Source organism: Lethenteron reissneri, chromosome 18 (assembly GCF_015708825.2).
Source record: "Lethenteron reissneri isolate LAM-NWPU_2019-01 chromosome 18, ASM1570882v1, whole genome shotgun sequence".
Taxonomy (NCBI): Eukaryota; Metazoa; Chordata; class Hyperoartia; order Petromyzontiformes; family Petromyzontidae; genus Lethenteron; species Lethenteron reissneri.
Window position 1 is genome coordinate 9,784,379 of NC_083796.1, and position 13,291 is coordinate 9,797,669.

A 13,291-nucleotide genomic window follows, 5' to 3' on the forward strand; every position below is an offset into this window, starting at 1 on the left:
ATTCACAGTGGGTGCCTCTGTTGATGTAACCGCGTGCTTCCTGTACGGTGTTTATTTACTATCCACCTGTCACCGATACGATGTAATGATTCATTCTTTTAAAAGCACGCAATTCATAGCTTACATGAAAGCCGGCAATGTGCATTACACATTTCAACATACATCTATTAAACCGAGCCCCATATGCATAGTTAAGAATAAATATTCACGTATAATCATTTGAAAACTATGATGTTATTATGATACTTTGTGTGGATTATTACAGTCATAATAGCATCAATATAATTGTTAGGTATTAACAAAACTCTGTTTGATTGTCTCAGATGTATTACTTGTACCATTCTGCCAATCTCACGACAAGATGTAAGTTTATACAGCAATACCAAAACCCATAAATTATGTAGCTGTACTTGTACGCACACAATATGTTCTGAACGATATGACCGATCCATGGGGCATTGTCACATGTAATCTAGGAGCACACATCTTTAGCTGGGATTGCTCTTCCTATGTGAAAAGTGCAGGGTCATGATGAGGTTTTCAAGAGCCATGATCGTTTGGCTGCCTATGATCACTTAGACCAGCGGTCCCCAACCTGTTTGGCACCAGGGACCGGTTTCGTTGAAGACTATTTTTCACGGACCGGGGGAGGGGGGGGGGGGTTCATCATTTGGTCTTTCCCCCTTTTCAAAGAAGCTCTCCAGCGACGTTTGTTTTTTTACTAATTTTGGCTAGGGGGTTAGCAGCTTGTGGGCTTACCAAAACTGTGACTGAGACAAGTGCGCGGTGCGGGAAAGAGGCGCGGATGGAAATTGGTAAATAATAAAATAATGGGCAGGCCACGTGCAGACTCACCGCTCTCACCTGCTGCTGCTGTGCGGACCGGTTCCTAACAGACCACGGACCGGTACCGGTCCTTAGCCCGGGGGTTGGGGACCCCTGACATAGAGGATCTATCGTGAGAAGTCTCGGCGATGTTATTCCGACGATGGGTAGATCCAAGTTCAGGTTCGTCCACCTTGCGCTCACTGTGAAATAAAAAAAAGTGTACGAATGAAAAGAACAAATTCTGCAGCCAAACTCTATCGATGCCTCCACTGCCAGTACCACATTTACATTCGTGAAATATTCCAGTGTACTCCATTTCATCACGATCAATACTTCATCTCTACAGGTACTACTCTAGTTACGAACATTCGACGACTTACGAACTTTCAGAGATACGAACAAACCTGTCCGTACGTCCAGTTGCCTGTTCTGACCGAGAGTCGTAAGTTCAACCGCCACGCAACAGATGGCATTTCCAATATATGGCATGTACATCTGCAGAACATGAAGAACCAGTGGCCTCTACGTCTACATGAGATTATACAACTTGTAAAGACATTCCCTGTGTAATAGTGTACATGTCGTACAACATGTTTGGATTTCGATTTAAAGCTTTCGTGACTGCAGGGATTCGTCTTCTTGGTTCTTTCGGTAAAGTCACGTGACTTTATAAAAAAAACATGTTTGGAATCGATAGGCGTAAAGTTAGACTTACCAACAAATCGACTGACGAACAGACCTCTGGAACCTACCTCGTTCGTAAGTAGGGGAGTCCCTGCATTATGTTTACAGAGGCGATTTCGAGAACAGGCATATGTTGTGACGAACGACCGCATCAACCAGAATGTGCCCATTCTCATCAGACCCTGGAAGCTAAGCAGGTTTTGAGCCTGGCTAGTGCTTGGATGGGTGACCTCCACGTACTCCAGGTTGCCACAGGTGACTGTGTGGGACTGTGTGGGACTGTGTTACGTCTTAGGTGGCTGTGGAACTGTTAAACGGTGTTCAGCAAGAGGGCAGGGCAGCAAAATCCATCATTGTGCTGTGCTTCTATGCTTCTCGGTCTATGCTCCCTGTCTTCACCAACCCGCACTGATAAAATTAGATAAAATATGGTGAATTAACGCCCGTTACTAAAGTGGCACGGGAATGCTTTGATTCTACTCGACATGTGTGAAAACTATTGGACATCTATGAAAAGGAGCTTTGTAGCGCATCTGATTCCTCCAGTATAAATACATATTCCGATTCAGCAGTGGGTTGACAAAGGGCCATAATCTTATTGTTTTTTTCGGTAAAGTCACGTAGAAGGGAAGTAATAAAATAATACAAATAAAACATAATAAAATAATTCTCACGACGTTTCGGCCACAACGCAAGCAGCCGTCCTCAGGTGAAGACCAGGTCTGTCGGGGAGACAGCGTCTGAATGAAACCGAAAGAACCAAGAAGATGAATCCCTACAGTCACGAAAGCTTTAAATCGAAAGGGCTATAAGTTACGTGTTTTTCTTTTTACATAAATCCTCTCCATCAATTGCCTCACACAGGAGATGACCGCATTTCCTCGAAGCTGTAACGTTCACCGTCAACAGTTAATTCACTCGAATTCGCAATGAGCTCACGGGCTCACCACAACACGAGCCGCGAGCGTATCCTCGTGCGCAACACGTGACACCGGCCTCGCCGCCGTGGCACTGTTTAATTTTGAATGTCCCATCTCATCGTAGAGAGCACATCGCTATGCGTATATGCTTCGCTAATGGGTGCGATGAAGTATGATCAACTAAACCGTCAAAGACGTGTCGCGGCATGGGGAGGCACTCATTCAGCAGTCGATTTATAAAAGGGATGTGTGTAAATTGTTACGATTAGAACATTCCTCGAAAGGACGCACTTAAATGATACGCACGTTCATCATCAGTCATGCTCTATCTACTGCTGGATGAAAGCCTTCTTCGCACAGTCACCATCCCTCGTGATCCTGCGATGCTACGACCCGTTGTCTTATGCGTGAGCTGATCATCCCTCCATCTTCCCAAGATGTGTGTTTATATTTTGGCTGCTATTTGACCGCGCCAGCGTCAACAAAATCGAATGCCTCTTAATAGTCCGCAAAAGCTGGGTATGGTGGTATTTGATATTCGTTCGCCTTTCTAAGATGAAATTGATGGAATGTGTGATCGTTTGTAGAAAAAAACCCATATTTCTCTCGTGGCCGATTCTATTTATATTCTTGCGTGTGATGTCGATATGTTCGGGAACTAAATGCCAACATCGAGGTCTGCTCGACACTAGAGGCCTTTCAGGAGAGAGAGTTCGTGCAGTTTTACTCATCCTCTGTTGCACGAGCGCAAACCACAGTGGTTTAGGATGAGGTCCGTTAGTGTGGGTTGCTTGGCCACTATCGCGCCGTGGCTTGTGTCTTTAAATTTCCATTCGTGAAGAAGATGTGCGTATCCATCGGCCCGTTAATGTTATGGTGCAAGTTGGTGGTTCCACCACCGGTGCCTTCGTGGAAAAATTTCAAAGTCAAGGGTTGTAATGTTTGGGTCTCGAATGGGGCGTTTGTTTTGGACGTCCGCGTTGTTCCACTGTTCGCCAGCGTTCTTCCGGATCTGGTCAATGAAACTCTAAATTGACCATTATTTGGTTCTCTACGATTTCCGTGCAATGAGCATTTCTAAGTAATGTAAAATTGGAAAGCAATATTTAATCCACAAATATCAATATCAAAATAGTACCCATGGCATTAAAAAGTCTTCACGCCAGATGTCTGCACTTTCTTTAAAATGGTATGACGTTAAATTATCCATAAAAAACAGAAGGTTTACTCCAGGGCATTAATAACTTATCGATGAAACTTCTTTAAAAGAGCAATCTGAAACATAAATCATCGTGCACCCAAGTGTACCGGTGTACTATTTATGAGCCTTCAAATATTCTCCATGCACAGATACAATTAATAATTCCATTTGAAGTTCGATTTGTTTAACCAAGTGAGAACTCAAGAGATTAGTATAGTCTCATTTGCAAGCGTGACCTGGGGCATTCGCCTGCCAGTAGGCGGCCAATGATTTCTGTGCATAATCTCAATTGAGCAAATTGCGAGGAAATTTTCGAATTTGAATAGTTTGGGCTGATGCTGGCAACAAACAATGGCCTACTCGTGCAAAAAACTCTAGGGGATATTTAAACTCCAATGTGAAGCAATGGGGTGCATATCAGAATAGTTATTTCCATGTCAATAATAATAATAGGGGTGGCTGCTGGCTTTGAACCGTGAACCTCTGCAATGAAGCGGTGGGTGCGCTACCGTTGGGCCGTGTGACCAATTAACGTTTCTTTTTCAAACTAGAAAAGCCACACGTGACTGATTCCATCCAAGAAATGCATAGATGTAAATGTGAAAACATTAACCGTGCTGACGACAGATGAATGATGACGTCCAATACCTCAACAAAACTCCAGAAAATGTTGGAAGACCTGGTCTTCACCTGAGGACGGCTGCTTGCGTTGTGGCCGAAACGTCGTGAGAATTATTTTATTATGTTTTATTTCTATTATTGTATTACTTCCCTTCTACGTGACTTTACCGAAAGAACCAAGAAGATGAATCCCTGCAGTCACGAAAGCTTAAAATCGAAATTTAATCGCGAAGTTATTAAAGGTGCGCAAACCCCACATTACGATCAGACGTATTTTACATGTAAATACAATCAAGCAGTACGCGTGTGCGAGACTGATTGTCACCGTATGAGCTGAATAAGCACGAGACACAACGATTCGGCGGTGAAACTTTTAGAGTAAGGTGTCTCGCAACGAGCTGACTGGCATCGAACCTCGCTATTGATTTGCCCACTGAGCTGGAGAACATCGCAGCATTGAGCTTGTGTGTGTGTGGATGTAACCGTACGTGTCATCAGGCGCACATGCCAAAGCACGCGTGTTCAGTCTTAATTCACACGACTCAATACGTAGTCCTTAAATGCCCCGTATTGTGTGCTTTTATGGTGGATTGCGGAGTATATAATGTCTCTCTCTCTCTCTGTGTGTCTCTGTGTTGTCTCTCTCTGCTTGTGTGTCTGTCTCTGTGTGTCTCCGCGTCTGTGTGTCTCCGCGTCTGTGTTTTGTCTCTCTCTCAAGTCTAGTTCTACCTGATGACGACTGCTTGTGTTGCAATCGAAACGTCGTATTCTACTATTTAATTTATTTTCCTTCTACGTGACTTTACCGAAAGAATTGCAGCAGTAACTGCAGCTCCCTTTGATGCTGTTAATCCTGCATAATGCACATGCATATGCAGTACTAATTACATTCCTGCATTTCCCATAAATATGCTAAATTCCTGTTGATATGCAAATTCCTTTGTCAATGCGCCCAGCTTATATATATGCTCTAAGCCCGTGTGCTGTTTCATTCAGACTCTGTCGCCTCGACGGACCTGGTTTTCACCTGAGGACGGCTGCTTGCGTTGTGGCCGAAACGTCGTGAGAATTGTTTTATTATGTTTTATTTTTATTATTTTATTACTTCCCTTCTACGTGACTTTATCGAAAGAACCAAGAAGATTTACCGAAAGAGTCAAAGAGCAACAAGCAAATTATTTCACCCTGCGTGAAGCAACGGGACATTTTGGTAAATTGTCCGTTCTTTGGTCTTTTATCCGACTCTGAGCGAATGTTTCCATCGGCATGGAGTTCAGCGCGTCTCGTCAGTCGAGCGTGCTGATGAGACTGATCGGCACTCACCTTCGATTATCACGGTTGGCTACGTACGGTGCGATAGACGTCCAGCAAACACACGTGTGTGGCAGAGACGTAACGACATTATCAGCTCAGGGGGTGTGGCAATTGTTCAGGTGGAGCCCCAACATTTGATTTGTCTCGCACGGTCGCACCTGGGATATTATATTTCGCGGCTCCTCTTGCCCAATCACATCGTTACGTTTGCGGTCTCGAACATTTAGCGCTGTAGGGGCTGTTGAAAACATCTCACGGTGGTTGTTAAGGGGGTCCCAACTCGTAGCTTTGTCCACCAGGGGGATAGAGAGGTAAGAAGACACCCCCTGCGTCCGCGCTAGTTATGCTACGAATGTTTGATGTTAATTAAATGCTGCTGGATTGACAAGATACTGTGGTTATGGGAAAGAGCTCTTGCGTGAAAACTATGGGGGGCAAATAGCTCAATCGTCTCCGACTGCAACAATTTGGCGGGCCTCCCTTGATTAAAAAAAAGAGTTGCGAAATTCACCGAGGCTTTCCTAGGCAGAACGAGCATAACAATGAAAAAATAATTAAAACAACAATATCTGTATGGTAATGAACTTACCTGTGTCCGAGGAGCATCCACTGTAAGTATAAGCAGGAGGATGTGACTCCTGTTTGGAATGGCGTTGCTAATGCACAGCCTGCATCAGCTGAACATGCATTTCCCTATGAAGAAAGGACATTGCCTCAACATCATCCATTACATATATTCTTGTTTCCATTCAGGGCAGTGTTATTGAGGAATCTGTTGAGTTTTTTGTTGTTTTAGGTTGGGAATTGTATTTTTTGTTAATCGTACCACAGCGTACAATTATATTTAAAGCATGTTTTTTTAGTGAAATTTTTACATACATATGCACCGTATGATAATTATCATATCAATGCTGGGATAGTGCACATGTGTTGATTAATAGAAATTATCATTGTACATTTCCTATGGCTTAAAATTTTAATTTAATATGTATTTACATACTTTTAAACTGTTTACGAGTAAATGCACAATCCAGCTGAGTTAATCTTTAAATAACCCATGCAGACACAGAGGGCATTTTGTACAACTTAAATTCACACAGTTCCTGTAAGTAACACAACAGCTGCCCTTGTCATGCTGCAAAGCGTGCTAAAGAGATTTTACAAAAACATAACCAGAGGAATTGCACCATTTACACAAAATATCTAAATGATTAAAACTTACAATCGTCGTGGTTTTTTTTTCCCTTCGCATATATAAACCCAGCCTAGGACACATCTCAACAGATGGATCACTTTGATAGAACGTTTCCGTTGCGCACGTACCTCTCCCCTGTCACTTTCCACAAACACGCTGCACTACAAAGGGAGACTAATTCGTAGAACAGAACGAGGATTAATGACTTCCTCGCAGCCCACAAGGGCTCGTCAGTGGGGACATGAGGTTAGAGTTACCTTGCGTGGGGGTTAAGGTTTTACATTTCTTGAGTTTGCTTCGTTTACAATTGCCCAAGGCTTCTGCCTTTTGGTAAATTGTCCATTCTTTGGTCTTTTATCCGACTCTGAGCGAATGTTTCCATCGGCATTTGTTTAAGATAGAACACTGAACTGGAGTTAAGCGCGTCTCGTCAGTCGAGCGTGCTGATGAGACTGATCGGCACCCACCTTCGATTAACACACGTGTGTGGCAGAGACGTAACGACATTATCAGCTCAGGGGGTGCGGCAATTGTTCATGTGGGGGCCCCAACATTTGATTTGTCTCGCACGGTCGCACCGGGGATATTATATTTCGCGGATCCTCTTGCCTAGTCACATCGTTACGTTTGCGATCTCAACACAGAACTTTGCACGTTGTTGCTGAATCAGTTTAGATACGTTTGCCGTGTGTTGACCTTTTTAAATTGCGTATGGAAAGTATTTTAATAGGAATAGACGAAATATTATAACTCACATACCGGGCCTGTTTCACATGTTCAACCCATTGTGTTGTGTAACATCACATTGTCACCATTAACGACAACGATGGGACAAAGCACTCGAGTGTTCTGTCCAATTTTGTCAAAATATAATTTCGTCGAATTAAAATATATGATGAATGATTGCGTCGGCGATTCACTGATTCACGTCTTAACCAAATGGGCAACATGGGACATCGTGAATCAGTTTATTATTATAATAATAAAGCATTTGAATACAGCACTGAAGGCACATATACACCAGCAACACTGTCAATGTTTTTTTTGTAGTTGTAAAAGTTAAATGGAAGCTTATAAAACATGTTATTTTTTTACCAAGCATGGTGCACGAATCGATGCATGTCTCCTGCAGGTATTTAAAAATGAATCCCCTCCACCCCCCTCCTCAGTGAGCCAATGAATTGTCACGACTTGGTGTCGCAATTTGATTGAATCATTAATTAATCGCACGTACGATATCATTTGTATCGTCTGTATTTGTGTGATCTGTCATGCTTGTTTCGCTTGTTGTACCGTTCGCGTGAATATAACTTTAGCATTTTCTTTGCATGCATCGTCAATAAGCGATGTTAACTGACAAAGAGATAAAGCTTTGCATACATAATAACTGTAGTCCACGTACATCATCAGCATCGGATGTTGTACAATACATTGCACCTTTAATGTCACTTGACTATTGTGTGTGGAGGGAGTGGTGGTGCAGTGGTTCGAACTTAGTGTAATTAACTGAACAACCTTGACTTGTATTGCCAGCCAATACAAATGATATCTCAAGGGGTCCGTATCCACCTTGGCATTATGGTCTAAGAACCCCTTGACGTTTAATCAAGGGGATGCCTTCATCCAGCAGTGGAATGACATAGAGCTGTTCATTATATGTTTGTGTTTATCTCACAGCATGTGTGCAGTAAGAAAAAAACGTTCATATAATATCTCGTGCACAAAACCAGAGTACACATCATTGGCCGATATACCGTCAAAGTATAATTTTATCGGTTCATCTGCCATATGAAGTAGAATAATAATAACGATGAGCCTTAGCTTAACGATCACTTAAATCAACGGGCGTTTAGTTTCATATGGGTCCAGTTTGAGTGAATTGAATGATACATAATATCTAATTTTAAGGTGCAGTCTTTTGTATGTCTGAGCATTTGCAAAGGAAACTTCATAATGAATAGTGTTCGTTGTAGCAGGACTGCTCAAGACATGTCACAGCCAATTAAATTGCCCCATTAGAACCCGATGTTGAAAATGTCAGGTTCCGATTAAAATACATTGCACTCTCTGGATGAATTGGCGGTGAATCTTTCTGCGCGAGATATGTGGCTCAACTAGATCAGAGAGACAAAGTGCTTTCGTTGTGCAGCTTTAGAATATTATACAATTCCTAATGTTACACGTTACCAAAAGTGTAGGGTAAGATTTTAGATGCGACAGACATTATATCAATCATTCTAGAAAAAAAATAACATCAAATACCATTATCTAGCTTTTGTGTGGACCGATCAGTTTCAAGGACAATGCATATATTATCAGTGTGTTTTTGTTTGCATTTTGACTGCAAGTATTGTGGTGGATACACACATGAATCCTCGTAAAAAAGGTTTCAGTTTTGTTGCCAGAAAAAGGGGTAACCCCTATTATTTCGCTTTTGTAAATTATAAAATACTTTTTTTTTCAGTTTACATTTATGTCGTCATCCAAGTCCTTACAAATCAAGGCCTTAATATAAAATATATCTAAATATATTAATTTTTAATTACCATTCATAAAAATGTAGTAGCTACACTCAAATTGTATGAAGTAACCAAATAGAGATTAGAAGAGGAGTCAGGCAAGGAGATACGATCTCACCAAGGCTATTCCCAATAAGATTCCAACATTTATTCAAGAATTTGAATTGGACAAAGGCATAGAAGCGAATGGAAAAATATTAACAATTTAAGGTTTACTGACAGTCAATATGACGACCAATCAAAATTTACTACTGTACAGGAAATCATGAAAGAACTTAGCCAAGAAAATCTGAATGTTTGATTCGCCGAGATAGATGAGAAACACAAAACTAAAATCGAGCATATTCGCTAAACAAAAATTCTAACACACCAACCTTCTGATTTCTGCAATACAAGTAAAACAAAAACTCCTTTACGTGGTGGTTCATGCCTGTCATCCAGAACAATGGGGGCATAGATTGATCCATTCACATTCATTTGCGAGGCTCCCATACCCCGTGGCTTGCAAAGTGGCCCATGAGATGGGAGTTTCGCGAGTGAGTTGTGTGAACCAATCTGTGCAGACCTTTGAGTGTCATATCTGAGTGGGTTTTTCTTCTTTTTTCTGGAGACATTGGTTTCCTACCTACACGCAAAACACTCACTAAAAAGACATCGGCTAAACGCACAAGTGTCGGGACCGGCGTTGTCGCCACATGAAAGTGGATCGATTTATGCTCCGACGTCGATGCTTCACGCATTCACCAATTCAGCATTGACTAGAGGAGGGAGGTATGATCAAATAAAGCCTGCGACCTACGCGGCACGGGCAGGCCCTCATCCAGCAGTGGATTTGACAAAAGTGGAGTCTACGTGTACAGATTCAGCGTTGTGAAAAAAGACTCGTAATATTATTCATCCAGATTTTATATCCTCCAGTGTTTTGGTTTAGAATATTTCGGGTATAAATGTGTATATAAATATACCATTCAAATGTTGTATGTGTATTACAAGTACACGAATCCCAAAGAAAATTTCAATATGATTCGTAAAAAAAAGGTAACAATAAAAATAGCGTTAGTATGTCTACAATGACACACAAACAGCACACGCGTACATCCGTGCATACACTGTCGTTTTCATTCGGCCGCGCAACGCCTAACATACGAAGGTCCGTCACGTATGAATCTGAAGAAGTCATCAGCTTCTCCATCCGATGTGTCATTTTCCTTGGAATAAAATTCCTGCAGAAAAAAAAAACCCCCATCATTTATATTCACACCTACCGTTAGCGGCGGCGCGTTTTGTTACGCCTGCCAGACCCTCCGTGCCACCTGTCAACTCTCACAATGAGGCCAGCGCAGATTGGCAGCTCGTCAGACCGACATCTTATTTCCCACTCCCTCTCAGATGCTAATTAATGTCCTGGCCTTGACCCAGCCAAGCCCGCCTCTGCCGTCACCTGATCAATCAAACTGGCTGCCCGCTCCCATCCCAGGGTTGACAGACTCTGCCTTGTCCAAGAAATTGCCCCATTGCTGTCATGTAAATTACAGTATATGCCAGCCACGGCGGATTGTGGAATGGCCATTTCCTTCAAGTCGTCTTGGAAGGCAAGGCCACGAGTTTGTTAAAAACATTTAAAATAAAAGAACAAGTGGTGGCTTCGGTTATTGCTAACGGATAAAAGTACACAGTTACTGACACTTTCCCATGTGCAGCTTAATTGTAACATTTTGCTATATTATAGGTGCGTTGCGAAATTACTGGAATCTTACCTCGTACCAGGAGCTATCCCCGTGACATAAATATCACAGTGCAGCATCTACAGCGGCTCGTGGTGCTGACTGATTCATGATCTGGTGCCTAACAAGGCAGTCGTTGGACGAATGTGACCATTAAGTGCACTAGAGACCAATACTTTTGCGCATATGTGAAGCTTCTATCTATTGCGCATCAAAGAGCCGCTTTGCCAGGTCGTGGTGCAAACTTTTCTTGGATCGACAGTGACTTATCGTGATGAAAAGTAATATAATGTTCGCTTTGAATTTTACCACAGTGGAGTGGAGGCACATCGGGTTGATGAATATATAATATTACAGGATTTGAGCCTTTGCCAACAATTGATTCCCTGCTCGAGGTATGAATGTGAGAACGTGCCGTACGTTTTAGGGTTCATTGCTCAAGTGAAGTCCACGCTTAATTAAATAACTATAAATCTTCGTCTGAGAGACATTAGAAAACAAACAAACTATAACCGTTTATCTCAGCAGATTGCATAACGTCGCTCAACATCGTTCGAGATGTGAATCTCTTAACAACGGCACGTATGTACATTGGCATTCAATGAAATATCGCATGTCGACAGCATGTACAATTTAGCATCTCTATCCCGCGAGCGCGAACATACAAATCCCCACTTGATACAGTGAAACGCTATTTAAAGTACCTTAATACTTGGATGAACCAGCAGAACGATGCCGCAATCTCCCGAGGGTATAGAATCCTCCTTCAGTGTGCCCCAGAGGTGCTCATTACTGCCGTAGCTTCTTCAGTGGCTGCACGGTCAGTTGTATTTTCCGTGGGACCGTGACCTGTCCAGTTGTACTGAAGTCTGTTGAATTTCAAATCCATTGCAATAATGTGATAGCTTTACGTACTGTACCATCCACTGCGAACACTGCTGCTATAAGCTGAGACACAAAACAAATGTCTTCCCTGGATTTGAAGGAATAAAAATGTTACAAAAAATAATGGTGCTCGTAAATTAAATTGCCTAGTCTGTAATGTTCATTTTGTGTTAAGTATTGTATATTATTGCGTTGAACTAGGACCCATTTATTACAGGCAGTGTCTTTGTCCATACACGCCCAGCAGTTCATCAGCATGGATTCGAACCAGTCTGACTGCTGATGAGACAATGCATGTCAGAACCGGTCCAGAATTTGCTTGTACAAGTATGAAAACAATTCTGCTCATGAGATGCCTTCACGGAAGACCGTGCATTTGACGGGTTGTGTAATTTTTTTATTTTTGGGGGGAAACATATATGGGAAGGAGGAGTTATTATTTTTTTTAGGAATATTCTCCACTCCGTTTTTTTGCTGTGTATAAGCTCCATAATTGATTACTTATGATATCGATGGAATATCTTATTTATTATTTTGCTTGCAAATGTGAGCAAACACAATTATTTAACAATTTGCAAATACCGTTGTGAAGCATTGGTGATGACAGTGATGGATACAGACGCAGCGTATACAACTAACACATTGGAGAACAACTTCCTGCATTACAGAGCAAGGCCAATGAACATTTTTTTTACCAACATTGTAATGAGTGTATTTTTTTAAAGTATTGAAAATGGGCATTTTCAAATTCAGGTCTTAAAATAACTCATTTAAAATCTGGAAAATACGTTTTTTAAAAGTCATAGATGAAAATGCTGCAGGTGAGTGTAATAAGACGACAAGTGTAGTAGTTCATTTTCGTAAGGCAATTTTACTCGCATGTACAGGGTGCTTCAAAAAAATGTTCACACTTAAATTAGACAATCTTTTTCATGGAAAAAGAACGGATAATATACTGTAACATGACAGCAAATGTATGCTAATCGCTTCAAAAAGTCAGAATCTCCACTTGTTCGCCATCGTTGTCAACACGTTGCCTGGAATCTTCTCCAGGTGGTCTCCAGAGCCTGGAGGCACATTTCTTGTGGCGTTGTTGCAAATTCTCTTAAGTGTTAACATCTTTTTGAAGCGCCCTGTATTCCCTCACTACAGCTCAGCGTACATATGGAGTTCACATATACTACTCCTACCATACAACAGATTTAAATATTGTAGTCTGTAAGACTTAACATCATTAGCGTGATCAATAAAGAGGGGGAAAGCCTAATTTATTGTACTCGTAGGTGAAAGCACCGACGAGTGTGAGAGTTGGTATTTGAATTGTATGGCAGAATTGAACACGTTAATGAGTTCAGCAGGCTACACACTTTATTGTTTGCAACTTTTATTATATAACTTAA

General features: G+C 41.7%; 1 long non-coding RNA gene across 1 annotated transcript; it reads right to left on the reverse strand.

The window, feature by feature from the left end:
- Window positions 1-939: 939 nt before the first annotated feature.
- LOC133343595 (uncharacterized) lies at window positions 940-11,863 on the reverse strand. Its single transcript, XR_009755270.1, has 3 exons — window positions 11,711-11,863; window positions 6,158-6,245; window positions 940-1,028 (listed from the first exon to the last, which is right to left on the reverse strand). It is a non-coding gene; the product is annotated as an uncharacterized LOC133343595 (long non-coding RNA).
- Window positions 11,864-13,291: the final 1,428 nt, after the last annotated feature.